We start from the raw sequence: 25,297 nt of genomic DNA, 5'->3' as shown, positions 1-25,297 counted from the left end.
CCTTTTGTACGTGCCAAATAATTCAGAAGGTTTTTCAAAAGAAAGAAGTTGAAATTCAGCTGTCAGTTGCAGGGTGGAGTACCAGGGGCATGGAAGCTGGAGACTCTCAAATTCACAGCTTTTCTTGAGGGTATAATGGCATGGTATTTTGCGGGAAGTGCTTCTCTTGCCTCACCTCCGAAAACTGCTCACTGATTATTTGCATATTTCTTACCAGTTTGCTACTTCTAAATAACATCTGCTGCTCAAGTTGCCTTAGAACGCTGAGGGCACCTGTTTCATCTACCTCTCCACATGACAGGTAATGGAGGAGCTCATTCTTTCAGTCCTGCACTGGTATGCATAGTTTAAATTGTTTAATTTCTTTCAAAATCGTGTAACTAAAAGCCCTTCAGAAATCAGAATCTGTACATTCAGAGAGATGGTGAGAAGTCGAATCTTGTCCCAAATGTCACTGCCCCTGCAAAATATTGCGGCTAGAGTGTTGATGGGTACAGGGTACCATCAACACACCACTCCTGTGTTCAAAAGCTTGCACTGGCTGCCTATATGCTATTTAAAATCAATGAGGTGGTGAGCTATATACAACTTAAAATAACATCCATCAAGTAGGGAAAATGATAGTTAAAAAGAAAGCTGCATAAAGATAACAGAATAGTCAATTAGACAATAGACAATTAAAAGCAATTTGTTTGACAACCAGATGCAACAGAAATACCTTTGCCAGTTTCCTAAAACTTATCAAAGACCAGACCTGGTGGGCCTCTTTAGGGGAGCAGTTTCACAAGCAATTCACTACTAATATTGGTACTGTGGGACAAGAGCATAGAAAATCCCAAATTAACATGCCTTCTGTTTTAAAATATGTTGATTAAAATATGTTCCAGGGAAGCTTTCGGGAAAGTTGTGAGCAAATATGGCCTTTTTGAAAAATGGAATGGCCTTTCAAAACCAAGTGCATTGCAAGGAAAAGTAAATTGAAGTAAATCTGTGTCATCTTGTCTGTAAATTATAGTGTTTGCATAGTTTTGCCTTTGTTATCCGGTTCATTAACACTGGGGACAAGTGTTTGTTATATGCTATTTAAGTAAGTTGGCATTTCTTTGTTCACACACTTTTACTGGCATAATTAGATGTCAGATGAAGTTTGATGCTCACTGACCTTTACAGCAAAAAGGAAAGTATATACTCCTAAGCAAAACTTTGATTTCTTAGCCAAGATGACATACAAAAAAGGCTGCAAAGTGAGAACAGTGATCTGTTATATTGGATGAGCGTCTGTTGATGATAGCACATCATCATGTGTGTTTTCGGGGTTGTTGGGTGGGTTTTTTGGGCACCTTGCCAATTTACATTTTTTAAATAGCTACTTTCTTAACTACTTTCTACCTAACTCACAGCTCCTTACAGTCAGTTATTCTTCTTCAACCAGTCTGCTCTTTCTGCCAATCCTATTGCTTTCGCCAAACCCTAATATTCTATTAGTTTGTAGTTCCTTCTGCAAGAGAACAAACTGTTTTGGGGTTGTTGTTGTTTTTATTAAGCTCTGCTGTGTCCCTCCTGTTCTCTCTCTTTGCTGAGAAATTGCTGTTTCTTCAATCTGTGGCTTTCCTCTGAGTCACAGAGTTGTTCCTTCTGTTTGCTTTTCTAATTCTCTTATTTTCTTCCTCCTAAGCTGACAGGGGCCTGGATTTGATAGTGGTTCATTCTTCTAAAACCATCCTGGCAAGAATACAGCCTATAGTCTAGCAAGTAGTCCTTTATTTTCAGGTAGGTAGCCGTGTTGGTCTGACGCAGTTGAAATTAAAAATTAAAAAATAGTCCAGTAGCACCTTAGAAACCAGCTAAGTTTGTTCTAGGTGTAAGCTTTCACGTGCATGCACACTTCTTCAGATACACTGAAACAGAAGTCACCAGACCCTTATATATAGACCCACCCCACCCTCCCACTATATATAAGGGTCTGGTGACTTCTGTTTCAGTGTATCTGAAGAAGTGTGCATGCACGTGAAAGCTTACACCTAGAACAAACTTAGTTGGTCTCTAAGGTGCTACTGGACTATTTTTTAGTCCTTTATTTGTTTGCTTGTTTCTATAACGCTTAAACTGATACCGTAACCACAGATATCACCATCATAACTGAAACCTCATGCCAGCTTGAAGGCTTACAATCAAGCTATTATTAACTCTGGGGTCATAAAACTGATGATAGGCAGAAAATGAATCTAAATAAATAAATGCTAAGGGCAAAGCATCAGGAAAGAGCAAGGAGAAATATGGAGAAGGGACATACGGCTATGCAAAAATATGTAATGTATTGTAAGTTTGTGGGGTTAGCACAGGAATGGATTAATGGAGCCAGAAGGACTACTTGGAACTATATAGTTTCCAGGAACACCTTCTGTTAGGAGAATTATAGGTCAAATGCCTAGGTGTGGACATGGTTGGAGAAGATTCTTCATCCTTATCCTCTCCTTTCTAGTCAGAGAGGAGACTGCAAACTAGAAATAGTTTTAGAGAGAGAATGAATGAGCTGGAGAGTGCATGTTTACCTTAGGAATCATTGTTTGGTGCTGGCTATCCGACAATCTACAAGAAAAGGTGAGGTCTTGAGAGGTATTCTGAAAGATGAAAGAACTGAGTTAAAGTGCAGGGGAAATATAATCTCATTAAGAGGCTAAAGTGAACGAGAGCAACAAATGTACAAGCAAACAACTCAAAGAGATGGCCATAGGAAGGCAAACGCTAGGTAGCAATACAGAACAGTAAAATGCTGACTCCTGGACTCTCTGATAAAGGAGCAATATGAAAGGAAATCAGCAATTCAAGTGGACTGGCAATAGCTAAGTGGTCGGAGTAGACTATGCCCTCCAAGCTTCGCTGTGTGACAGTCAAATCACGGAGCAACCTATATTGCCAGTTCTGGAATCAGATTTTTCCTATAGAGCCTTTTCCTTTAATCTGTCTTTTGGTTACTTGCACCTCTTCTAGCTCTCTTAAATCAGAAACAGGGAATCTTTTTCTGACAATGGGCCATGTTACCTCTGTGGAAAACTGGGTGGGAGCAGCAGAAGCTGCATAAGTGGCCACAATCACACACTCTTAATGTACACAGACATGCTTCACACATGCACAAGTGTACACACACACAGCAAGTTGATGTGATGGCTTGTGAATGCTCTTCGCAAGAAATGCCTCTGCTCACTCAGAGATACATATATACAGTCTTTATTTTACATATGTACAAGCAGCGCATTACAATCATGCATCCGAATCCTCCGGCTTAGATTCTGGGAGTGGCTTATGCCAGCTCCTTCTCCAACAGAAAAGGCGGGGAAGTTTCATGTGATGCCTCTCCCCTCTCCTCTTTAACACACTCTCCTTTCCCTGGCAGACGGAATAGGCATTGTTTCACTGTCTGTGCCAGAACTTCCTGTGCAGTGTTGAGGCTCTGGTTCAACATCTGTGAGCCATCCCGCTCTTTCCTCAATCGCCACTTCCTGCCCCCCTCCCTCTGTCTGTCTCTGCTCCTCCCATGCATTCTCTGGCAATACCATGACAGTTGAGAGGGAGGAAAGAGAGGGAGGTAAAGGGATGTGTGTGTGAGCGAGAGAGTTGCTGTGCTGTGTCGTGGCTGGCAAAAGTTAAGAGTCCCTTTCTCACTGCAGAGCGCAGGAGCCAATCAATTTGGGGTCTTAGTGGACCACAAGCTTAACATGAGTCAACAGTGTGGTGCAGCAGCAAAAAAAAAAAAAAAAAAGGAATGCTATTCTAGGCTGCATCAACAGAAGCATCGTGTCCCGATCAAGGGAAGTAATAGCACCACTCTATTCTGCCTTGGTCAGACCACACCAGGAATACTGTATTCAGTTATGAGCACCACAACTTAAGAAGGATGTTGACAAGCTGGATCATGTGCAGAGGAGGGCAACCAAGATGATCAAGGAAACCAAGCCTTATGAAGAACGGTTGAAGGAGCTGTTTAGCCTGGAAAAGAGGAGAGTGATGAGATATGATAGCCATCTTTAAATATCTGAAGGGCTGTCACATGAAAGATGCAGCAAGCTTGTTTTCTCCTGCTCTGGAGGGTAGGACTCGAGCCAATGCCTTCAAATTACAATAAAGGAGATTGCGACTAAACATCAGGAAGAAATTTCTGACAGGAAGAACTGTTCAACCGTGGATCTGTCTTCTTTGGAAGGTTGTGGACTCTCCTTCCTTGAAGGTTTTAAAGAAGAAGTTGGATGATCATCTATCATGGATGCTCTAGCTGAGATTCCTGCATTGCAGGGGGTTGGACTAGATGACTAGAAGCAGTGGGCAAAGAAGAGGCTGAGAGGCTACAAAGCCAATTGGGAATACTTCTTGGGACAGCCATAGGACGCTAGTTCCCCAACCTTGGCTTTTATGTAGGAAAGTGGATCCACTTGATTCCAGGATCTAGTTAAAAGAAGGTTAAAAGAAAGGTAGACATGGAGACATTGGGTATCACTGATTTGTTGAGATAGACATTCTCCATTCTTGTGGAGGTGAAGGCAGTGATGAGGGCAGCAAGAGAAGATTGCAGTAAAGTACTCAGAAGTTTGGCTGCACTGTTGTAGAGCATTTCAAAATTGCCTGGAAAAAGAAGTTGTTGGCAAGAACTAGTAGTCTCTTCAAGTGACATGCCCAAGCATTGCACTGACATATTGATGCTTTGCTGTTCCAATATTCAAATGAAAATGATAAATAGTTGCCCATTTGAGGGACTGGGCCTCGGGAAAATTCTTGTCTGAAATAGTAGCGGGCTGCCAGATGTTGCTTCAAGCAGTGTCGTTTTGTTCTTGTCAGCTCATCCAGTTAATGGAAGCAATTTTGGTGCACTCCCTAGAGCACCTCATGTATATGTCAAAAATAATTTGCATGTGTTGGAATGAAATTAATAGAGTTGATTAGGTGGAGCATATTTCTTGCGTAAGGTTTCACACGGGGTTTTCTTCAGCAATGTGAGAAGTTATTCACGTCAGCAGGTACAAATCGGTGCTTTGTGGCCACAGGCTAGAGAAGGGATGGGCAAGTGGCAGTGTGCAGGGCACATCTGGCCCTCACAGCAATATTGTCTGGTCCCTGGCAGTCCTGATGAATTTTAATCAAGGCGTGATCAAAAGTTCTCAGCTTCACTTGCAAGGAAAAGAAAAGTTCCTGCAGCAAAACATACAGAAACCCCACCCATAATTAGTTCTCCCTCTAGGATTTTGGACATACTGTGTAAATATGCATATTTGTGTATAATTTTATGACAGACTGCATAACTGGGAAGCCTTTACTGCTTGATGGTGCCAATTTTATTAGGGAGTCTGCCCATTTGTGAAGGAGTCTAGACAAAGCACATTTTGAGCTTCTGGACCACTGTCTAGAGAACAGAATGAGCCCTGAAAACACAAGCCATCCCTTTGAAACATGTGCATCTAAAGTGTTTTCAGTGTAAATAGCAAAGTGTACGAGTAGCAAATGTGGGTATTATGCAGTTAAACCTGCCAAAGAGCTTCTGATTGGGAAGGGGTCCTTGTTGAGTATGCACACAGTGGCAAATGAATGTAAATGGCAATTATACCTAGCAAAAGCTCTTGTGTGCTCAAACAATAATTTAATTAACTAGAGTAAAAATAACAAGTCAACAATTTCCACTAAAAAGAAATTAACTATAAAATGAAGTTCCACAATAACATATAGCTCACAATAAATGCAACTCATGGTGGTGGAAATTATGTATTTGCATCTTGAACAAAATGAAAAGACTTCAGGCTGATCTTTTCTTCTTTTTGTTGTCTCATATATATGAAATCTGCATGCCTCACCAGTTTAGCTCTGTTTTGTAATTTACGTAAAGGTTTTGAAAGGCTATAAACTGAAACGAAATGGCAACTTTATGAATCTCAGCATATTTGCTATTAGTTGCAGTTTTAATATTTGTTGGCGACTGGCATTTAATGGGTTTTGTAAAAAAAATAATGACAAGTTTGCACTTTCCCAATCTAGCCATGATCCAAAGACCCTTACAACTAGTTCCATGTTCCCAAGTGGGGTTTGACCTGGCATTTGTCAAACAGCAGCTGCCCAAGCTGCCTTACCTACAGTAGCTAAATATTACATGTATTTAGTAATTAAGAGTCGGTGTGGTTGAATAGTCTGAGCATTAGAATTGGATCCATGAGGTTTCTCTGCTTCGTTGGGGACTCAGTTCTCTCCAGTTTGAATGCTCGGTCCCTAAACTGGTAACCCACCTAAGAAGGATGTCAGAGTGAACACAGGGATATTAAAGCATTCTGAATGCTAGAAATATGTTTAAATCATCGTATATCTGGTAGCAAAAATGTCCACATCATTAAAATAGCAAAACATAAAGAGGACTTCTCTGCCTGAACCCATCTTGTAATAATAAATTGCTAGTAGCTGGGTTGATAATCTGATGAAGTGTCTCCTCTCAGTGAAAACAGTTGATTCAGGGCTTGATCTAGTCCTCTAGCTGTAATCTTGCAGGAAAAATAGATTTGGAGCAGAAAATGCATATTCAAATGAGCCATTTTCTTAATAAAAACAACAACCCTCAGAGCAAAGCCTGATTCACAAAATCCTTCAACATTCCAGGAGTAGGCAACAGCAACAAATCTATATTCTAATGATTGCCTCTTTCCAACGCATGGGAGGAGGAAAGGAAAACACAACAGGCGACCAGTATGCCGTCCAGGTGGAGCAGCTTTGTGGCAGGCGAAGCCTTCCCCACTAATGTCATTCATTCATGAGGAAGATGCCCAGCCAACCGTGAGGAGCAGCAGCCAGAGCTCCTTCCCAAATATGCTGGGGAAAGCAGACACGATGTGAAATTGTTAGATTATGACGAGGGCAGAAAAGTGGAGATGTTTGGATGAACTGTGAGAGGCACACAGAAGGGCTCGAGAGGCTGTAAACTGATTTCATTTCATTTAAATATTTCGGGGCCACTTTTCATTCCAAATCTCAGTGTGCCCTACAGTAAAAACAAAACAAAAGCAACAATACTATGAAACATCATTTTAAAAAAGCCTCCGCAGCAGGCAGGTTAATTAAAAGCTGGCACCCTGTGATTTGGAAAAGCCTGTGTAAACATACATTTTTAGCAAGAGAAACAAATTGCTGTTGGTGCCTCCTGTATCATGGCAAGGAGTTCATAGTAACACCAATTTTTTAAAAAAGGATCTGGAAAACTACAGGTCAGGTAGCTTAATGTCTGCTCCAGTGAAACCGGTGCAAAGCAATGTAAAAAATAAAACAACCAAGCATATAGAAGAACAAGTGTTTCTGAAGGGGAACTAGCATGTTTGCAAAGGCCAGTTCTCTGGCTCAGTAACCCTTTAGAGTTCTTAGAGAGGATCAGCAAGTGATCCAGCTTACATTATGCACTTGGACTTTCAAAAAGCTTTTGATGCAATCCTTAAGATTCCTGAAGAACCTTGGTAGTCATGGAATAAGGGCACAAATCCTCCTATGGATCAGTAACTGTTTAAAGAGCAAGAAACAGAAAGGAGAAATGAATGGACTTCTCCCAATGGAAGGAAATGTTGTTGTTGTTTAGTCGTTTAGTCGTGTCCGACTCTTCGTGACCCCATGGACCAGAGCACGCCAGGCACTTCTGTCCTCCACTGCCTCCCGCAGTTTGATCAAACTCATGCTAGTAGCTTCAAGAACACCATCCAACCATCTCATTCTCTGTCGTCCCCTTCTCCTTGTGCCCTCCATCTTTCCCAACATCAGGGTCTTTTCCAGGGAGTCCTCTCTTCTCATGAGGTGGCCAAAGTATTGGAGCCTCAGCTTCACGATCTGTCCTTCCAGTGAGCACTCAGGGCTGATTTCCTTCAGAATGGAGAGGTTTGATCTTCTTGCAGTCCATGGGACTCTCAAGAGTCTCCTCCAGCACCATAATTCAAAAGCATCAATTCTTCGGCGATCAGCCTTCTTTATGGTCCAGCTCTCACTTCCATACATCACTACTGGGAAAACCATGGCTTTTACTATACGGACCTTTGTTGGCAAGGTGATGTCTCTGCTTTTTAAGATGTTGTCTAGGTTTGCCATCGCCTTTCTCCCAAGGAGCAGGCGTCTTTTAATTTCGTGACTGCTGTCACCATCTGCACTGATCATGGAGCCCAAGAAAGTAAAATCTCTCACTGCCTCCATTTCTTCCCCATCTATTTGCCAGGAGGTGATGGGCCCAGTGGCCATGATCTTCGTTTTTTTTGATGTTGAGCTTCAGACCATATTTTGCACTCTCCTCTTTCACCCTCATTAAAAGGTTCTTTAATTCCTCTTCACTTTCTGCCATCAAGGTTGTGTCATCTGCATATCTGAGGTTGTTGATATTTCTTCCGGCAATCTTAATTCCGGCTTGGGATTCATCCAGCCCAGCCTTTCGCATGATGAATTCTGCATATAAGTTAAATAAGCAGGGAGACAATATACAGCCTTGCCGTACTCCTTTCCCAATTTGGAACCAATCAGTTGTTCCATATCCAGTTCTAACTGTAGCTTCTTGTCCCACATAGAGATTTCGCAGGAGACAGATGAGGTGATCAGGCACTCCCATTTCTTTAAGAACTTGCCATAGTTTGCTGTGGTCAACACAGTCAAAGGCTTTTGCATAGTCAATGAAGCAGAAGTAGATGTCTTTCTGGAACTCTCTGGCTTTCTCCATAATCCAGCGCATGTTTGCAATTTGGTCTCTGGTTCCTCTGCCTCTTCTAAATCCAGCTTGCACTTCTGGGAGTTCTCGGTCCACATACTGCTTGAGCCTTCCTTGTAGAATTTTAAGCATAACCTTGCTAGCATGTGAAATGAGTGAAATTGTGCGGTAGTTGGAGCATTCTTTGGCACTGCCTTTCTTTGGGATTGGAATGTAGACTGATCTTCTCCAATCCTCTGGCCACTGCTGAGTTTTCCAAACTTGCTGGCATATTGAGTGTAGCACCTTAACAGCATCATCTTTTAAAATTTTAAACAGTTCAGCTGGAATACCATCACTTCCACTGGCCTTGTTATTTGCAGTGCTTTCTAAGGCCCATTTGACTTCACTCTCCAGGATGTCTGGCTCAAGGTCAGCAACCACACTACCTGGGGTGTACGAGACATCCATATCTTTCTGGTATAATTCCTCTGTGTATTCTTGCCACCTCTTCTTGATGTCTTCTGCTTCAGTTAGATCTTTACCACTTTTGTCCTTTATTATGGTAATCTTTGTACGAAATGTTCCTTTCATATTTCCGATTTTCTTGAACAGATCTCTGGTTCTTCCCATTCTGTTGCTTTCCTCTATTTCTTTGCATTGCTCGTTTAAGAAGGCCTTCTTGTCTCTCCTTGCTGTTCTTTGGAAATCTGCATTCAATTTCCTGTATCTTTCACTATCTCCCTCGCATTTTGCTTGCCTTCTCTCCTCCGCTATTTGTAAGGCCTCGTTGGACAGCCACTTTGCTTTCTTGCATTTCTTTTTCATTGGGATGGTTTTAGTTGCTGCCTCCTGTATAATGTTGCGAGCCTCCATCCATAGTTCTTCAGGCACTCTGTCCAGCAAATCTAAATCCTTAAACCTGTTCCTCACTTCCACTGTGTATTCATAAGGGATTTGGTTTAGATTGTATCTTACCTGTCCAGTGGTTTTTCCTACTTTCTTCAGTTTAAGCTTGAATTTTGCTATAAGGAGCTGATGATCTGAGCCACAGTCAGCTCCAGGTCTTGTTTTTGCTGACTGTATAGAGCTTCTCCATCTTTGGCTGCAGAGAATATAATCAATCTGATTTCGATGTTGCCCATCTGGGGATGTCCATGTGTAGAGTCGTCTCTTGTGGTGTTGGAAAAGCGTGTTTGTGATGACCAGCTTGTTCTCTTGACAGAACTCTATTAGCCTTTGCCCTGCTTCGTTTTGATCTCCAAGGCCAAACTTGCCAGTTGTTCCTTTTATCTCTTGATTCCCTACTTTAGCATTCCAATCCCCTATAATGAGCAGAACATCCTTCTTTGGTGTCACTTCGATAAGGTTTTGTAAGTCTTCATAGAACTGGTCAATTTCAGTTTCTTCAGCACCAGTAGTTGGTGCATAAACTTGGATTACTGTGATGTTAAAAGGTCTGCCTTGGATTCGTATCGAGATCATTCTATCATTTTTGAGACTGCATCCCAGTACAGCTTTCGCCACTCTTTTGTTGACTATGAGGGCCACTCCATTTCTCTTACGGGTTTCTTGCCCACAGTAGTAGATATGGTAGTCATCCGAACTGAATTCGCCCATTCCCGTCCATTTTAGCTCACTGATGCCCAGGATGTCAATATTTATTCTTGCCATCTCATTTTTGACCACATCCAACTTACCCAGGTTCATGGTTCTTACATTCCAGGTTCCTATGCAATATTTTTCTTTACAGCATTGGACTTTCCTTTCGCTTCCATGCATATCCACAACTGAGCGTCCTTTCGGCTTTGGCCCAGCCGCTTCATCAGCTCTGGATCTACTTGTACTTGTCCTCCGCTCTTCCCCAGTAGCATGTTGGACACCTTCCGACCTGAGGGGCTCATCTTCCAGTGTCATAACTTTTATATGCCTGTTGTCTTTGTCCATGGAGTTTTCTTGGCAGGGATACTGGAGTGGCTTGCCGATTCCTACTCCAGGTGGATCACGTTTGGTCAAAACTCTCCACTATGACCTGTTCATCTTGTGTGCCCTGCTCGGCGTAGTTCATAGCTTCTCTGAGTTCTTCAAGCCCCTTCGCCACGGCAAGGCAGTGATCCATGAAGGGGAAATAGTAATTCCCAAAGATTGATACGGGACCTGTGCTTTTTAACTGATTCATAGATGAGTTGGAGTTTGGGGATGAGTTAGGTAGTCATGTCTACCAATGACACCAAATTGCTGAGTTTGGTAAATGCAAAAAGGGATTGTGAGGAGCTCTAAAAAGATCTCTCCAAGCTAGGTGAACGAGTGTTCAAATGGCAAATGGGATTCAAAATAAGCAAGTGTAAAAGTGATGCACATTGGGGCAATAAATAAATCCTAATTACCTTATGCAGTGACTAGCCAGGGAAGAGATATTGGGCCATGATGGGATAGTTCAACGAAAATGTTGACCCAGCATGCAGCAGCTGTGAAAAAGGTGAACTCCAATCTAGGGATCATCAGGAAATGAACTGAAAATAAAACTGCCAAGATCCTAATTCCATTATACAAATCTATGAGACAATGCACTTGAAATAATGTGTGCAGTTCTAATTGCCATACCTCAAAAAAGACATCATAGAGGTAGAAAGGGTGCAGTAAACTACAACCAAAATAATCAGAGACTCTCCTAAGAGGAAACGTCATGGGATTTAGATTAGAAAAATGGCACACAAGTGGGAACATGGTAGAGGTGTATAAAAATGGATGGTGTGGAGGAAGTAAATCAAAGCTCTTCTCCCCCTTTCATAATACTAGAACTTGGGGACAATGAAGTGGAAAGTTGAAAGATTTAGAACATGTAAAAGGAAGTACTTATTCACATAGTGCATTGTTTAACTGTGGAGTTCATTGATACAGGATGTTGTGAAGGCCACCAACTTGGATGGCTTTAAAGGGGGTTAGATAAATTCATGGAGAATAAGGCTACCAATGACTACTAATCACGATGACTGTGGGCAGATCTACATGCGTCATTTATTGCGTTAAAAGACATTATTAAAATGTATAAAACCAGAGGGTGCTGCAGAACAGCAAACCACCAGCAATGGGAAACTGCCTTAAAGGTTTTGAACATTATTAAATATAACATTCTATAAGATCAATGTAGATCCAGCCTGTGTCCTACCGCCTGTATCAGAAGCAGTATGCTACTTAACACCAGTTACCAGGGAAGTCTCTCTCAACTTCTCATTTTTTCAAGCTTAAATTCAGTTTTCCACATTAGTGGTGGGGGGAGTCCTCATACAAATTCTTCAGCATTTTAGTGCAATTTCCCCTAATATGCACATTTTTGTATGCAGCTTTCCCTACGCATTTTTCTATGTTATTTTCTTGAACATATGCAATTTACTGCACATTTTGTACGCTTCACTTGGATGCAGAATGGCATTGAAAAATTCAGGGAAGTGCCAGTTTCAAAGGACGGCTGCTTTTCAGTTTGCACTTTGTTTTAAAATTGTGCACTAGAATCACCTTTAAATGCACATTGCACAGTATTTCTTCCCCATCCTTAGTCACTGCCACCATAGGTAGTGTTCAGGGATGATGGTTGTTATACTCCTGCAACATTTAGAGTGTCACAAGTCCCCCACCCCTCCTGTACCCTATAGTGAGCATCCATTTACCTCTGCATTTTCTATCGCTAGCTAAATAAATACAATTCCAGGAGGCCAGTTAGCGTTACATTTTCTGTTGGCAGGAAATGAATACAGTGCACAAAGCGGAGGTAGAATTGGCATCTTTCATAGAAAGGGATGGCAGATATAAGAAGTGGATGGATGTTTAATTATGCAAATAGAGTTCTCAGATCTGATAATGCAGTGACATGAAACTGTCTTCACTGCATAGTCTAAAACATATGACGAGGAAGATTTTATCCCTAGGCTCTGTCTTTGGAAGGTTTTTTTAAAAAAAGATATATTCTAGAAGGGCTGGTCCCTTTAAAAGCACCAAGAAAAATACATCTGAGATTTTAATATGCCTTGCTGCTGCCAAGCCCCATTCATAATGACAACTGAAGTAGGCAGACAGTTCTGTCTCCTGTGCATTTATTAATTTGAAGAGGAAAAAAAATGTCAGTGGGAAAGTTTTATAACTAGCTCTAGGAGATTAAATTTTGTATAAAATATTGGGCCCAACTCGGCCTAACTTAAAACTCTTATCAGTCTGCTTAATTTGAAAGGGCAAGATTTAATCTCAGTTGATTAAAAACAACATGGCTGTACCAATCCATTGTCATTTGACTCCAGTTCAAATCTACCCCAAGAAATCCATACAAATAAAATACCTGGCGGAAGTAATTAAGCACAAAACCATTAGCAGGTTAGAAAACGATATCTTTACTAGAAAAGGGGTCTCAATATAACAATATTGAGTTGTTGGGGTCCACAATACCCCAATGTAAAGCACAAAAACCTACACAAACAATATGTGATCATTATACACCTTTAGGCACCAGGCAAAAACATTACTTTGACTGATTAGCATCCTATATGCTTTTAAATGTATTTGTGGGAGAGGGGGTTATTGGTTTGGTTTATTTTTGTTCTTGTTTTTATTATGTATTTTGTGTTTTTGTCTTGTATTTTTATGCTGTGAACCACCCTGATATCTTCAGATGAAGGGCAGAATACAAATTTAATAAATAAATAAAAATTAAAGATCTAACTGATCCCACTGGTTTTTAAACACACCAAAAATGTGTCATTAACGTACATAAAATATAAGTTTATATGCAGCTTATTTGTCTGATTATCACATCTGTGAGAATTTTCTGAGGCGTAAGAACATTCCTATAATAAAGCGGACCTTGACTGGATCTTGTTGAGGAAATATTCACCTGTAAACTTTGAACCCAAGTGCCACATGAATTGAACACTTCAATGGACCTCTTGTGTTTCTTGCAAAATTGCCCAGTGAGACTGTGGTGACTTTAAGAAAGACTTGGGAATTTGGGAGCCTGAACTCAATAAGCCTAACTTCTAGCATGTGACTGTGATTACACTATATCTATACAAGAGTAGGGAAGAACTTTAATAGCATAGCATCAAACTTAGTCGGAGTGATTTGGGCACCAGTGGGGAGGATACATCAGTCACCAACAGAAAAAGGTTTGTATTAATCCTATGTAATATAATTTGAATGCTAGTGTTGTTTGTATGAAGGAGAATAAAAAGAGGTTTGTATCAACTTTAATTAATTTAATCTGAGCACTTTGACTACATGTTTATACAGTGGTGCCTCGCAAGACGAAATTAATCCGTTCTGTGATTCTCTTCGTCTAGCGGTTTTTTCATCTTGCGAAGCAAGCCCATGGGGGAAATCGTCTTGCAAAGCAGCTCAAAAATGGAAAACCCTTTCGTCTAGCGGGTTTTCCATCTTGCGAGGCATTCGTCTTGCGGGGCACCACTGTATAGTCTACCTGATTGGGTCAGCAATAAGGCTAGGGGTTTATCAGAGAGGAAAACCGGTAATTGATGGGAGCTGTTATGTATAAATATATTTGCAGATGTATAACCGAAGAAGCAAATAATGCAAGGCAGATAAATATTGGAAATCCTTATTATCTATCCGTGAAGCAAGTTTTGTAAAATAGCAAGCTCCTGTGAAAGTTTCCTCAATGGAGAACATGTTTTAGAAAATGAAAAGCTCCTGTAAAAATAACAAGATAAAATTTTGTTGGAGCAAATCTCATTGTAGTAATTTATAAGCTATGGCCTGCACAGGTTGTTTGCTCCCTCTCCCTCTTTTTGCAAATCAAGCAGCCTAGGCACAATCACCATAATTCACAATGCCAGGAGCAGAACAGGCAAAACAGTTACATTAAGCACACTGTTGCTGTGATGCTTTGTAACTGCATCACTCGCACAGATGGCACTTCACTCTCTTTTTTTTGGTATCGGCAATGGCAAGCCATTCCAGTTCTGAGACCGATCTCCTGTTGTCCCAGACAAGCTGGCCTCAGCCCAGGGTTTATTTGATCAACTCTCTTCTAGGAAAAGACATCTTTGGGGATGCTGACAGCATTGTGGGTTGTTCGGCTTCTTCCTGTATACTGTCTTATTGTACATTTTAATTAAGGATGTTTTAATGATACTGTGGGTTTTAATTATGGATTGATGTTATAGTTGTAAACTGCTTAGAAGCCATTTTGGTATATAAGTTATATAAAACAAATTTCCCTGGAAATTACACTTTCTGTTTATTTTCTCATGTGCCAGTCTAATCCTTCAAGAGCAGAGAAAGGTGAAAGAGCAATACTTTCCCCACTAACTATTTCACCTTTATATTCTTTGGAAATCTCACATCAGCAGCTTGAGTGGGGAGCCAAACCTTGAAAAGTATATAGAGTTGAAATAAGAAGTAGGAACGAGTGTCAATCTTCTGTACTTCCTCTTTTACCTCCATCTGCACTTCACAGGGGGCCAGTGCCGGATTTACATAAAAGCTAAACAGGCTATAGCTTAGGTGCCCCCCCAAAAAAAAATTAAAGGAAAAACCCACTGTATGTACATTTCCAAAATATAAGATAAAAAACAAATAAAATAAAACCTACATACAGCAACAGTGTTTTGTGTTGTGTAGGCTTCTGTTTTGTTATGTGCAAATGGCTTTAGATACTTATTAGGTCCATAAATTACCATATAGCATATATTCAGCACAAAAAACACCAACAATTTGTTGCTGACAAAGGACAGCGGGACATATAAAGGGTCCCATTACCTTCAGTAGTTTAAAGGTAAAGGTAAAGGGACCCCTGACCATTAGGTCCAGTCACGGACGACTCTGGGGTTGCGGCGCTCATCTCGCTTTATTGGCCGAGGGAGCCGGCGTACAGCTTCCAGGTCATGTGGCCAGCATGACTAAGTCACTTAGTTTAGGGCCTCATCAAATCTAAATCCGGCCCTGCAGGGGGCAGCCACTCTCACCCACCTCATGGCAAAGGGAACGGTGGGTGTGTTTGGTGGGCCCTTGGGCTTCATGAATGCCAGAGGAAGTCCTCAAGGGTGCCACACTGGTGATCCCAGCACTAGGGCAGTTGAGTAATTTCAGTACCAAAACTCTGGTGGCCAGAGTGAAATGGATCCCATGACCTCTAACATCTCTGAAGGGCAAATCAGGACATGCACACTGCACCATGCCCCCCACCCAGGTTGCGCCATGGCAACCTGAGGCCCCATTAGAGCATCCTGGGAGTGTGTGCAAGCGCCAACAGTGGGCCTCACTCTCCCGTGAGCTGATGGAGCTGTAGTAGAGAAGACGGGTGTCATATTGGTGGGGAAGGGCAGGAGCTCTCATGCCTCCTCAATCCTGCTCCCACCGCAGGAGCTGATTCTGCAGCCCCCATCTGCAGGCTGTGCCAAATGGGTGTGTCCCAGGACAAAAGCAGAGCCTGTGGTGCCTTCAAAGGAATTGTGAACTTCGCACTTGGAAGTTATGGGATCCAGGTGATTGGTTGCATCTAGGCAAACTGGAAGTTGGACTTTTAGCATACTCTAGCAACATATTTAGGTATGAAATACTCAGTATCTCTGTTTGGTGGCCTTTTATTACTGTGGAGGAGTCATTTTAGATTTTGGTGGTATGTCTTAAGGGAGGACAGGCCTGTCAAGCAAGGCTTGTGAGAAAAAGAATTATTGTCCATATAAGGTGGTAAAAGTGATAAGAAAGAGGCAGTTTTGTTCTTCCAAATCCTGGCATGACTGCAACATACATAAGCAGGCCATTAGTTCCATGTGACCTGGCTACAAATATTTCCAGATCTTTGCCTAGGCAACAGACTCTGGCCTTGCTTGTGACTCCTTAAGGTGTTCCATGTTTCTCTGTGTGCCTGTTCTCCCTCCCTGTCTCTCTCCCCATATCCACTTCTTTGCCCTGCTGTTTTCATGTTTGTTCTAACTCCCTTCCAGGTGGAATTTTCAGTTTTGATTCTGGTTTGCTCTCAAGTCAGTCCATCAAACGTTCACCCTGTGATACTGATCCGATGTCGTATGCAATCCTAATCCTTCTGGGCTTCCTACTTCAGCCTCCCACATGCTCTGCTACCAGTAAAGGTAAAGGTAAAGGACCCCTGGACAGTTAAGTCCAGTCAAAGGTGACTATGGGGTTGCAGTGCTTATCTTGCTTTCAGGCCGAGGGAGCCAGCGTTTGTCCACAGACAGCTTTCTGGGTCATGTGGCCAGCATGACTAAACCACAATCTGGTGCAGCAGAACACTGTGATGGAAACCAGAGCACATGGAAACGCTGTTTACCTTCCCACAGCAGTGGTACCTATTTATCTACTCACACTGGTATGCTTTCGAACTACTAGGTTGGCAGGAGCTGGGACAGAGCAACGGGAGCTCACACCGTCGAGGGGATTTGAACCGTGAACCTTCTGATCAGCAAGCCCAAGAGGCTCAGTAGTTTAGACCACAGCGCCACCCATGACCCTTTAAAAATCTCACACCCAACATGGAGCTGGAACCCACAACCCTGAGATTAAGAGTCTCATGCTCTACCGACTGAGCTAGCCGGTGTTAACACTATTTTCCACCCCCTGGTATGTTGAGTTTCACCTGCTGTCTTAGTTTGAGACAGGCCTTCCCTCTTGATTTTTCCTTTTTCTCTTGAATGCTTGTTCCTCAATTAGGTCAGTTAACCCACTCCACACCCATTCCCTCAGAGTGCTCCAACTTTCATATTACAAATGCATTAAGCACATTAATTACTTATCTTTAATCTTCTTCCTTCTTAGCTAATAATCTTATATAAAGCTTGGCTCATCAGTCCCTTTGCTATCATTTGCTAAGCTGAAAAGATGCCAAATGTTCCATTGTGAAGTGTGTGTATAGATTTCAGTATACTGATAGCTGTACAGCAACCATAATTCCAGCACACTGACACTGGACTAACACAATTTTACTTGTACTTGACACTTGACGGGGGAATGGGAATCGGCGTGGCATACAGATGAAAAATAGACCTTGATCAGAGACAGACGCGTTGAAATAGAAAGGGAGAAAAGGTCTGTTTATTTGTCTTTACAAACATTGCTTGCAGGTCTGCTCTTCTTCCGCTCTGTGTATGCAGGTCTCATTAGGAGAATTTTGCAGCAGGGAAGGAAGGTAATTGCATACATTTCAGTTTTCCAGGAACAGGCTCTCAGCTCTAATGGAATCATGGTTTTGATGCACTTTCCTCAGCTTTCTGACTCGATGAGAAAAAGCAGTGACTAGACTGGAGTGTTTGGCGTCACCGGCATATCACTCATGAGCCACAGAACTGCTCTTTGTACCCAAATCATATTGCTTGCCCTTCTTGGAATCTCCCATTTCTTCCTTCTTTAGAGGAGACAGTCTGTACTTCCACACTGCTACTGTTAGTACAGGTTTGCAGTGTCAGTCTGAATGATATTTGTGGGTACCTTCCAGCTATGCCTTGAGGCTTCCCTGGAAACCTGATGTGGAGGCAAGATCTGTTAGAGTCTATTAATGATGTGTGCTCTTCCATCCAGTGCTGACATTATACAATTATACATAGAGCAAAACAGCCTTCTGTGTTTCCAGCTTCCAGAATCAGTCAAAACTTATGAACAGAAAGCTCCCCTTGGCCTATTGTTCCACATCCTTGATGGGAAAAGGCCCAACAATTTGTCTCTACACCAACAGAGCTCATTCTCTAATAACAGTATCTATAAATTTTACATAATACACAACTGTTTATTGTACATCATATTAGATACCATACGACTATTAATTACGTATTATCAACCTATTTATTTGATTTAAGAATGTTATATCTATCTCATGCATTATTGTAAACATGAATATCCACTAATCACTACCCTCCATACTTACATTAATAACAACAACAACAACAACAACAACAACAACAATTTATTTATACCCCGCTGGGTTTCCATTGATGAGCCATAATACAATGCTTTCCACCAGAGAAGTACAAGTGAAAAACTTGAAACTCAAAGGGTGTCCCATATCAACCTAGAGGAGAGTGTCCTATAATCAATACCCCCCGTTCCACCCAGGCCCCCACTAGCACCACATCAGCCTATATACTGCCATCGACAGTCTACCCCATAAGGGTACAATAGTAGACCCGATAGCCCCACTGCTAATACCTCAGGTCTAAGGTGTAGCAAATGTGAGGGAAGAGATTGGCTACATTTTTAATTATAAAAAACATGAAAAGCACTATGAAACCCTGCATGAAGGCAAATTTAGTAGTAAAATAGATAAAGAGTATCTCTTTTAACAATGCTCTGGGATGCACGCGCACCACCCCTCACCCTCAACAACCAATTTCAACCTTTATAAACTAAAAGTAGTAAAACAGAGGAGGTAAGTTGTAACATGGTAAGTGTACCAAAAGGTGTGCTTGGACTAACAAAAAGTAGCTTATTTAAAGCACCCAGGTTACAACTAGGAGATGTCGCACAACCACGACTTTTTTGAGCCCCCAAATAAGCCAACTAAACCTCTACAAAATCACCTAACTATACATTAAAACAAACCATTTACCTAGGTTAGTAAAGTAAATGAGATTAAACACCACCACCCAGCCTTATAAGTACTGCAAGGGAGCAATGAAAGAATAATGAAAAACTTTAAGCAACACATAGCAAAGATAAACTGCTGTACCTCCTGCATCATGGTCTAGCAAAACACTATCAGACAAAGAGAATCTTTAGCCTGACCTCCCGAAACCAAATGAGCTATTTTTAGGCAGCACTAAATCAGAGTGCACCCGTCCCTGTAGCAAAAGGGTGGGAAGGCCTAGAAAGAGGGGTAAAAAACCAATCGAGTTTGGTGATAGCTGGCTGCTCAACAAAAGAATTTAAGTTCAACTAACCACTAAAATTCCATTTCTAAATCTAAAGAGAATTAATGGGGGTACAGCCCCATTGAACCAGAATACAGCCCGAACTGAGACCCTTTTACCCCTTTCCCCTACCATAGGCTTCTAAGCAGCCACCAAAATAAACCACGTCATAGCTGAACCAAAGCAAATCCCAACAATCCAACCACCCTCCCAATCCATACCTTGAGTTATTCTGTAATAATATAGAAGCACCAATGCTAAAACTAGTAATAAGAAACAATTCTATTTGCACTCCTTTAAATCAGAATAGAAAAAAAAATGCATTGGCAGTCATTTATTATCTTCCCAAGGCATCACAGTAGCTGCTCATATACAGTGAAGTAAATTTGTGGTGTAAAATCATCCTATAGAATAAGACATGGCTGTTTTTATTACATACACACCTGCTGTAAAATCACTGCCACTATAGCCTCAAGAATTGACATCTTTGGTTTGATTAGGATCCTAGATGGCTGGCTCATGGCAGATCATCTTGCTAAATGGAGACAATCTTTGCACTCTGATCTTTTTCAGAGCATCCCTATGCCCACCTATTCAGAAGCAAAAGCCCCACTGAATTCAGTGCGACTTAACAGATAAATGAAATAACTTAACAGATAAATTAAATTGAATTGCACTCTTAAAATAGTTTAAATGTACATCAGCATAAAGGAAAAAGCAACCTTTTGGAGCTGGTTGCTCATGTAAGTAATGTGGGTTTTTGCTGCCGAATGAAATGAATGACTTGTAAAACAAGCCTGCCAGTTGCCTTTATAATTTTGGAAATAATAAATAAAGGATCTACCCATGGCAATTTAAACTTGATGTGAGTAATGAACTCAAACTTTAAGGTCAGCGGCTGAGGGATGTGGGGTAGGGATTTAGCATCACTTGTTTCTATTTTAAAGGTTATTTCAAGTTTTTTCCCCTCCCTAAGGGAAAGAAACGCAGAGAAGCTGGTCCTGTCTGGAACATCAGGAGTGAGACATTTGTACATACGGACTGTCAGTATAATTGTCAAGCTAAATGAAGCTGTCCTTGGACTCTGACAGTCTTGTTAGAATGGGCTCCAGAAAAGCACCATGAGCAGACAGCCTGGTGAAATAAATATGAACAGGGAATGGATACTGGGTGAGTGTTGTTTCTAAATAGGCTTTGGCTGTAAATAATATGTGCAGAATGGCTTACCCCTTTCCCAGGTGGGCGGCAGTTGTGGCCCCTCATGTTTGGCCACCATTCCCTGAGCATACAGGTTTGGGCCAGTCATTTAGGAATTCCCCTGGCCAGCCAGGTCGCAAGGTAGGACTGCCCTCCAAAAAGTCAAGTTAAACTGGTCAGAGCCCCTCCTAATGGGCAGTGCCTCACTGGCTGATCGGGTATTGATTGCTCCCATGCCCAGTCAGGCAGGGGCACATAAAAGCCAAGAGCAGAAGCAGAAAGATAGAGCAGCGTGGGACAAGGATCAGCGAGGGGCAAGTAGCAGGTAGTGGACGGGCAATTTCTAAGCACCTGGAGATAGAACAGCAGCATCTCGGGACTGCAAGTAAGAATGGTTTCTTATTTCCCCTATTCATGCAGTATGTACATACTGTTTTGGGTAGCTTTGCGGCAAGGCTTTTCAATGCTAATACGCTGATCGGAAATTTGCTTGCTGAGTGTTATTTTAAAACAGGCTTTGGCTGTAAAGAATATTCACAGAAGAGAAATATGATGCAAGGAGAATTGCCTGGGCAGTTGCATCCTGTCACAGAAAAATTGCTTGCAAAAATGCATAAACTAGACAAAAAGCCGGTAGAAAAATATGTATGTTAGGGGAAATTACATACAACGTTTCCCGTGAATTAAAAAAATGAAATTGGAAAAGCTGAACTTAAGATTGCAAAAATAAACTGGAATTGACAGATTCACCCATACCTACCTCTCACCAACCCAAAATGTCACCTGGACCTGATTTCCCTCTCAGTGCTGCTTGTTTTACTTTTTGGGTTGCTGAAATCTAGGCACTAGCCACACAAAGGAGAGAGGTATTGATTGGTACACTTCGGAATTTGCAAAAGTGAAAGAAAAAAACAACAAAAGCCCTTTGAGGGGGGGACCCTCTCCCCCATACAACCTAATGAGGATTGAGCATGCTTAGTGGCCATGGAATTGCTGATCTGCAGTCAGAGTGGGGGGTGGTAACCGAAAAATTGATAGTGAGAAGTGGGGGGAATGGAATGGAGCATCTAGAAGTCTGAATGAAAACATTCCACATTGCAGCAGTGTGGCCCACAAGTTCCGTGTCGAAGTACTCTTGCGGCCCACTTGGTATGAAAAATTGGACTGCCCTGATCCAGACTAACCGCAAACTATAACCAAGGTTTGTTTGGCTCAGTGTGACATGCAAACCAAGTCACTGTGTTCACACCTCAGTTCTAGATTTTTTTAAGGGGGTCAGTAATGTCTTAACACTTGTCCAACACTTTGTCCATCATTTTGCTATTCCCAGGAAGGTTTTCTGCCTCTGCCTCAGTTCCAGAGGCAAAGGCAGAAAAAATGTTGGAGAGATTGCTTTTGCATAATTGACTAAAATAATGTAATTATAAAGTTTTGTTGAGCCCGCCTGTGTTTTTCTAATGATAGCCAGAATCTATGGTGTCAACTGTAAAGCAGTTCATTCGGTGGACATGCTGTGTTACAGCCTAGGTACAGCATTACCTCTGAAAATAATTAGTGTCTGATCTGCAAGACTTATTTTCCTTAACATACTGCATGATTTTCTTGTCCTTGTGTTGAAAAGTATGTTATTTCTTTAGCAGTTCCTAGTGACCTACTAGCTAATAATTTCACATTGCTTTGTTGATGTCAACCTTTTCATAATTGCCAGCCAGGGCAGGGGCCATACGCTCCCGCTTATAGATGAGATATGCTATGTTTTTACAGCTGGTCTTCCTCTCTCTTTTTTATGACAAATTTTATACTCTGGTTGAATGGTAAATTGTAAAGCCTTGGCAATTTACACTAGCAGAGTGATACATGACATGTTTTCAAATCAAAGTTGTTTGCATGCTGTTTCAGAAGAATAAATGCAGCTACATGTCAGCAGTTTTAAATTCTAATGTGGAAATTGGTTGGTGAAGCAAATAGCAGGAGAGGCAGCTCACGCTTCTCTTATACTTGGCTAAGCCTGCAAGAGTCAGCCTTATGTACCAGTAATAATTTTGCCATGACTAGCACTCATGACGCACACCAGCGTTGCAGGCAAAGTGACCACTAGTCACACCACTAAGGACAGCTCCTATCAAACAAGGTGAGCCAATGAGGACTGGATGTGAACTGAAGCCTTGTGAGCTTCTGCTTCCAGTCCACCCCAAGCCCCTTTGCAGGATGATGACCCTTAAAGGACCAGCATCCCGGGTTGCAGACGACTCTCAGTGTGACTTCCTGCTTGGCATGCTTCCTATGCCATTGGATGGTGATTCTTGGGCTCAAGGGAAGGTGCTTGTGAAGGTTGTGGCTCCAGTTTTGCTGTTCTGCAGGTTCCCGCCCTTCAGCTGTAGGTGCTGTGGCCTCAAACTCAAATGTCAGGAGCCCAGTAGAAAAGCCTCAAACTCCTTTGACTATGGAGCCAGAGACCCAGCAGGCTGCCATTCAGTGTTGGGAGCAAGTCCCATTGAACTCAGTACTTCCATGGAGGTAGGTCCACAACCACATAGTTCTTCAAGCATTTACTAGTTCTACCTGTAAATCTCTTGCAGCCATGGAGCCCTTCCCCACCTTTTGAACAAAATTTGTTTGGTGACAGCATCCGTGAGCAAAAAAGTTATTTATTTAAAATAGATATTGCTTTATTCATGCCTGCCCGTGTCTGTATTGCCCATTCCTGTTCCTTACTGTCTCACTTTATGCCAGTCCTTCTGCTGAATAAAATGCCACAATTTGTTTTTAGAATGTTAAAAAATCATTCACAATGCACAATTTTTTCTGGCTATTGTAAACTCTCTAAATCTATTCTAGTAGTTTATAAAGAAACCAGGGTTCTGCAAATATTGCTTTTAGTAGTGAACGAATAGGTTGGCAGTGATGTTTTTCTTTAACGATCTCTGTATTTTACAGATATATATTGCTTCTGAGGGATTGCATCTTTGGGGCTTAAGGTGCAACAATACCTTAGCATCTAACCAGGCCTGAACCTAGCTTTTTTCCAGGATGGAAACTAAGATACTCATATACTTCATTTTCAGCTCCATGCAGAAAGCTCAGGACACAAACGAAATACAATTACAGTGCAATCCTATTCATGTCTACTCAGAAGTCAGTCCTACAGAGTTCAGTAAGACTCCCAGGGAAGGGTATATAGCAGGGGTCAGGAAACATTTCAGGAGGGGGCCGATCCACTGTTCCTCACATCTTATGGGGGGCTGGACTCATTCTCTCCCTAAAGCACCCCCAAAAGCACCCCTGTTCCAAGCGCGAGCTTGAAGTAAACAGGCATGTGACACACAACAGCCTACTCCCTTTTAAGGTGGAACAGAACTATATCCTAACATCCCCCTCCCGAAAGGACCCCCACCGCCACCTTATCTTTGTCATCGTCGTCCTCTGCCTTGGCCAGGGGTCTGTGGGGCACAGAGCCCATGCCGCTGGCCTGGGCGCCGAAGGCAGCCTCCCCACAGCTGATTCCTCCCGCTTGGCTCTTGGCCATATGTGGCTACCTCAGCGGGAAGGAAGGGGCATCGCCCAGAGGTGTCTGCGGCTTCGGATTGGCTGCAGGAGATTCCTGCAGCCAATCCAAAGCCACGCCAGCATCGTGGAAGTCAGTCCCCGCACAGTGAGGCCTCTGCGCTGCTCCAGTTTAGCAAGGGGACTGACCGAGTGGGCGGCAGGGTTTGCAAGCTTCGTGGGCCAGATTAAAGAGCCTGGTGGGCCGCATCCGGCCCCCCGGGCCTCAGTTTGGTGTATAGTATTGCATCCATAATTATGGTTGCCATCTTCTATATAGTTGTCTGGGAGCAAGTCCCATTGCAGTTACTTCTTAGCAGACCTGTGTAGGATTGTACTGCAAATGAGCAATGTTTTGACAAAATGGAGCAGTTTTGTTAGATCAGATTATCCGCTGCCTGTCATATTGTTAGTTCTGCACTGAATTTCTTACCATTTTAGTTGTAAAGGAGTCTAGTCAACTTTGCAGCCTGAAATCTACCCAAAACATGTTACTGAAGAGTGTAAGAGATTCGCAGTTCATTTGAAATGCATGCTTTTGATTTATGCTTCTTTTCTTGTTTCATCTGACCTCAGGAATCTTACATTTTATTGAAATACTATTTTCAATTTAACATATTGGGTAATAATAGACTAGAGGTCGGCTACCTTGTATTTCTGTGTTAGTGACACCCTGAATCTAATTAACTGCTCATTTGAAATGTATTTGCATTTTCAGATGATACGCTTTGAAAAGACAGAATATTATTCCCCCACATCTGTAGCAAGATCTTAGCCTTAACAACTTTTGCTTCATAGGAAATAGCCTTAAGATAAATTGCAGCAATTTCTCTCAAGGTCATCAATCGAGTAGCAATGGCTGTTAGCAGAAGTTTTCTGGGGATTGATGAGTATGTAGGAGGAGTTGGTTCCTCAGTCCACATCTCATTGTGAATATCCAAAAAATGTTAAGGCACTGTTTTTTGTAAGCAAAAATCTACAGACAAATGAATAGGTAGCTCAACCTTGCAGAATTCTA

The 25,297-nt window shown here is 42.0% G+C and overlaps 2 long non-coding RNA genes across 3 annotated transcripts; both read left to right on the top strand.

Annotated features, from left to right (window-relative positions):
• The first annotated feature begins 214 nt into the window (after positions 1-214).
• LOC309532340 lies at positions 215-18,565 on the top strand. Of its 2 annotated transcripts, XR_014219780.1 has the most exons (4): positions 215-301; positions 1,676-1,770; positions 16,627-17,725; positions 17,853-18,565. It is a non-coding gene; the product is annotated as an uncharacterized lncRNA (long non-coding RNA). The 2 variants fall into 2 exon arrangements; XR_014219781.1 differs by having other exon boundaries at positions 16,627-18,565.
• On the top strand, positions 5,944-13,377 carry LOC309532363. The gene is made up of 2 exons (XR_014219815.1): positions 5,944-7,576; positions 10,798-13,377. It is a non-coding gene; the product is annotated as an uncharacterized lncRNA (long non-coding RNA).
• Positions 18,566-25,297: the final 6,732 nt, after the last annotated feature.

Source organism: Podarcis vaucheri, assembly GCF_965113315.1.
Source record: "Podarcis vaucheri genome assembly, chromosome: 5".
Taxonomy (NCBI): Eukaryota; Metazoa; Chordata; class Lepidosauria; order Squamata; family Lacertidae; genus Podarcis; species Podarcis vaucheri.
This window is presented reverse-complemented; position numbering and strand designations above follow the sequence as displayed.